Here is a 5,000-nt window from a genome sequence, read left to right as displayed (position 1 = left end):
GTTCCCCTCCAGACACGATTTAGCAAACTTTTCCCGATCGATCCGACCCACCGAGGCCGTCTCGACCGTCCGCTGCGCCTACTAGGGCCGATTTCTTCGGACTCCGATCAGAAAATATACCGATGCATGTCGTTAACACCTAGTCCGCCTCGTCCGATCTATCTAAACAGTCTCGACGCACCCAACACTCTTTCAAAGTCGGATTACTCGGACTCAATCTGAAAATGGACCGATGCATGACGTCAACACTTAGCCCGCCTCGTCTGATCGATCTAAGCCATCTCGACCCACCCAACACGCCTTCCAAGTCGGATCACTCGGACTTCGATCTGAAAATCTCCGGACTCATTTTTATGAATATCCCCAGTCAGTAAGAACGTTATTTCGCCAATATATACCAACAATAAACCATATTCCAATAGCTGAACCAAAAATATAATTCCCGATCCAAACGTTCTGCATCGCCCAACGCGACCACCTTCCCTATATATGTCAGGAGAGCACAGGGTTCCCCTCCAGACAACACTTACGCTCTATCCCCGACTCTCGGTCGATCGATAGGCCAGGTCAGCGGTGTCTGTTTCGGCCGAAGCTCGGACTTTGGTCAAAATGTTCCGATACAAAATTTGAACCAAGATAGATACAGATATGATTCCTTCTTAAATATACGTTGATTATCGAACAGAATATGGTAAATATTTTGCGATGACCGAGGATTTCATGAATTTTTTTTTTTTTCGAAAAAATTTTCTGTTATCGGAATTTCCTCAAATTTCATTTGGTTGCCTACTAATGCATATTAAAAACGATAATCAACAATCAGAATCATTATTTATCATTTATTTCAATTTTTATAATGAAAAACGTTCACGTCCTTTCGCGCCTCTCGATCGTCGTTTACGTGATGCATCGGTCAGCCCTAGTTTACGTGGTGCATCGGTAAGATCGAGTTCACGTTCTGCATCGGTAAGATCCAGTTCACGTGGTGCATCGGTAAGATCGAGATTACGTGGTGCATCGGTAAGATCGAGTTTACGTGGTGCATCGGTAAGATCCAATTCACGTTCTGCATCGGTAAGATCCAGTTCACGTGGTGCATCGGTGAGATCGAGTTTACGTTCTGCATCGGTGTGATCTAGTTTACGTTGTGCATCGGTAAGATCGAGATTACGTGAAGCATCGGTATGATCGAGTTTACGTTCTGCATCGGTCTGGACTTAGAGATATATTTTCGACGTGAAAATGTTCCGATACAACTTTTGAACCAGGATAGTTAGAGAGATGATTTTTTCTGGGATGTACGTTGATTGGGGAATGGATTGTGGAAAATAACTTGCCATGACCGAGGTGTTCTCGAATTTTTTTTTTTTTTCGAAAAATATTTTCTGATTTTGGATTTTACTCAAATTTGATTTCGTTGCCTTCTAATGTGTTCTAAAAGAGTAAATCAGTAATCAGAATCGAAAAATATTTTTCGGATTTTTTTTTTTTTGAAAAAAAATTTTCTGATTTTGGAATTTCCTCAAATTTGATTTGGTTGCCTTCTAATGTGTTTTTAAAGCGTAAATCAGTAATCAGAATCAATATTCATTGTCGACTTTAATTTTTATAAGGAAAAATGTTCACGTCCTTAAACGCCTCCCCATCATTAGCCCGAGTCCAAGTCGATGTCAGTCCCGAGCGGACGGTGTCAGATACTACCTATCGCCCCGGTCTGGACTTGGCGAGGTATTTCGACGTGAAATGTTCCGATACAACTTTTGAACCAGGATAGTTAGAGAGATGATTTCTTCTATGTTGTACGTTGATTGTGGAATGGATTGTGGGAAATAACTTGCCATGACCCAGGTGTTCTTGAATTTTTTTTTTTTTCGAAAAAAATTTTCTGATCTTGAAATTTCCTCAAATCTGATTGCGTTGCCTTCTAATGTGTTCTAAAAGAGTAAATCAGTAATCAGAATCAATATTCATTGTCGACTTTAATTTTTATAAGGAAAAATGTTCACGTCCTTAAACGCCTCTCCATCGTTACCCCGACTCCAAGACGATGTTAGACCGGAGCGGACGGTGTCAGATGCGACCGATCTCCCCGGTCTGGACTTAGCGAGATATTCCGACGTGAAATGTTCCGATACAAAAATTTAACTGTGATAGTTAGAGAGATGGTTCCTTTTGTGATGTACGTTGATTGTGTAATAGAATATGGAAATAAACTTGAGATGACCGAGGTCTTCTGGGATTTTTTTTTTTTTTCGAAAAATATTTTTCGATTTCGGAAATCCCTCAAATTTCATTGAGATATGTCCTAATGTGTTCTTAAAGCTTAAATCAACAATCAGAATTAATATCCAAAAGTTATTTCATTTTTTATGAGGAAAAACGTTCACGTCCTTTCCGCTCCCAAAAAGTGAGATATCATAGAAAATATCGCAATATATGTTGTTTACGGCCATACCACGCTGAAATTGCCAGTTCTCGTCAGAACACTGAAGCCAAGCAGCGTCGGGCGCGGTTAGTACTTGGATGGGTGACCGCTTGGGAACACCGCGTGCTGTAAGCTTTTTTTTTACGTTCTGCATCGGTCTGCCGAGATAACGTGGTGCATCGGTATGATCGAGTTTACGTTCTGCATCGGTAAGATCGAGATTACGTGATGCATCGGTAAGATTGAGATTACGTGGTGCATCGGTAAGATCGAGATTACGTGGTGCATCGGTAAGATCGAGTTTACGTGGTGCATCGGTAAGATCCAATTCACGTTCTGCATCGGTAAGATCCAGTTCACGTGGTGCATCGGTGAGATTGAGATTACGTGGTGCATCGGTAAGATCGAGTTTACGTGGTGCATCGGTAAGATCCAATTCACGTTCTGCATCGGTAAGATCCAGTTCACGTGGTGCATCGGTAAGATTGAGATTACGTGGTGCATCGGTAAGATCGAGTTTACGTGGTGCATCGGTAAGATCCAATTCACGTTCTGCATCGGTAAGATCCAGTTCACGTGGTGCATCGGTAAGATTGAGATTACGTGGTGCATCGGTAAGATCGAGTTTACGTGGTGCATCGGTAAGATCCAATTCACGTTCTGCATCGGTAAGATCCAGTTCACGTGGTGCATCGGTAAGATGGAGATTACGTGGTGCATCGGTAAGATCGAGATTACGGGGTGCATCGGTAAGATCTACTTTACGTTCTGCATCGGTCTGCCCTTGTTTACGTGGTGCATCGGTAAGATCGAGATTACGTGAAGCATCGGTATGATCGAGTTTACGTTCTGCATCGGTCTGCCCGATATTACGTGGTGCATCGGTTCAGCCCTAGTTTACGTTGTGCATCGGTCTGGACTTAGAGATATATTTTCGACGTGAAAATGTTCCGATACAACTTTTGAACCAGGATAGTTAGAGAGATGATTTTTTCTGTGATGTACGTCGATTGGGGAATGGATTGTGGAAAATAACTTGCCATGACCGAGGTGTCCTCGAATTTTTTTTTTTTTCGAAAAAAATTTTCTGATTGTGGAATTTTCTCAAATTTGATTTGGTTGCCTCCTAATGTGTTCTAAAAGAGTAAATCAGTAATAGGAATCGAAAAATATTTTTCGGATTTTTTTTTTTTTCGAAAAAAATTTTCTGATCGTGGAATTTCCTCAAATTCGATTTGGTTGCCTTCTAATGTGTTTTTAAAGCGTAAATCAGTAATCAGAATCAATATTCATTGTCGACTTTAATTTTTATAAGGAAAAATGTTCACGTCCTTAAACGCCTCCCCATCATCAGCCCGAGTCCAAGTCGATGTCAGTCCCGAGCGGACGGTGTCAGATACTACCTATCGCCGAGGTCTGGACTTGGCGAGATATTACGACGTGAAATGTTCCGATACAACTTTTGAACCAGGATAGTTAGAGAGATGATTTCTTCTATGTTGTACGTTGATTGTGGAATGAAATACGGAAAATAACTCGCCATGACCGAGGTGATTACGATTTTTTTTTTTTTTTCGAAAAAAATTTTCTGATCGTGGAATTTTCTCAAATTTGATTTGGTTGCCTCCTTATATGTTCTAATAGCGATAATCAACAATCAGAATCAAAATCCATGATCGGGTTTGATTTTTATAAGGAAAAATGTTCACGTCCTTTTTTTCAACCCCGACTCATTGACGATGTTAGAACCGAGCCGGCGGTGTCAGATACGACCGATCGCCCCGGTCCCGATCGTCATTCACGTTGTGCATCGGTCTGCCCGAGATTACGTGGTGCATCGGTATGATCGAGTTTACGTGGTGCATCGGTAAGATCCAATTCACGTTCTGCATCGGTAAGATCCAGTTCACGTGGTGCATCGGTAAGATGGAGATTACGTGGTGCATCGGTAAGATCGAGATTACGTGGTGCATCGGTAAGATCTACTTTACGTTCTGCATCGGTCTGCCCTTGTTTACGTGGTGCATCGGTAAGATCGAGATTACGTGAAGCATCGGTATGATCGAGTTTACGTTCTGCATCGGTCTGCCCGATATTACGTGGTGCATCGGTTCAGCCCTAGTTTACGTTGTGCATCGGTCTGGACTTAGAGATATATTTTCGACGTGAAAATGTTCCGATACAACTTTTGAACCAGGATAGTTAGAGAGATGATTTTTTCTGTGATGTACGTCGATTGGGGAATGGATTGTGGAAAATAACTTGCCATGACCGAGGTGTCCTCGAATTTTTTTTTTTTTCGAAAAAAATTTTCTGATTGTGGAATTTTCTCAAATTTGATTTGGTTGCCTCCTAATGTGTTCTAAAAGAGTAAATCAGTAATAGGAATCGAAAAATATTTTTCGGATTTTTTTTTTTTTCGAAAAAAATTTTCTGATCGTGGAATTTCCTCAAATTCGATTTGGTTGCCTTCTAATGTGTTTTTAAAGCGTAAATCAGTAATCAGAATCAATATTCATTGTCGACTTTAATTTTTATAAGGAAAAATGTTCACGTCCTTAAACGCCTCCCCATC

At 41.1% G+C, this 5,000-nt stretch overlaps 1 non-coding gene across 1 annotated transcript; it reads left to right on the top strand.

Moving 5' to 3' along the window:
• The first annotated feature begins 2,441 nt into the window (after positions 1-2,441).
• LOC123688234 lies at positions 2,442-2,560 on the top strand. The gene has a single exon (XR_006749799.1). It is a non-coding gene; the product is annotated as a 5S ribosomal RNA (ribosomal RNA).
• Positions 2,561-5,000: the final 2,440 nt, after the last annotated feature.

Source organism: Harmonia axyridis, chromosome X (assembly GCF_914767665.1).
Source record: "Harmonia axyridis chromosome X, icHarAxyr1.1, whole genome shotgun sequence".
NCBI lineage: Eukaryota > Metazoa > Arthropoda > Insecta > Coleoptera > Coccinellidae > Harmonia > Harmonia axyridis.
The sequence above is the reverse complement of the archived record's forward strand: the minus strand, read 5'-3'. Positions and strand labels throughout refer to the sequence as shown.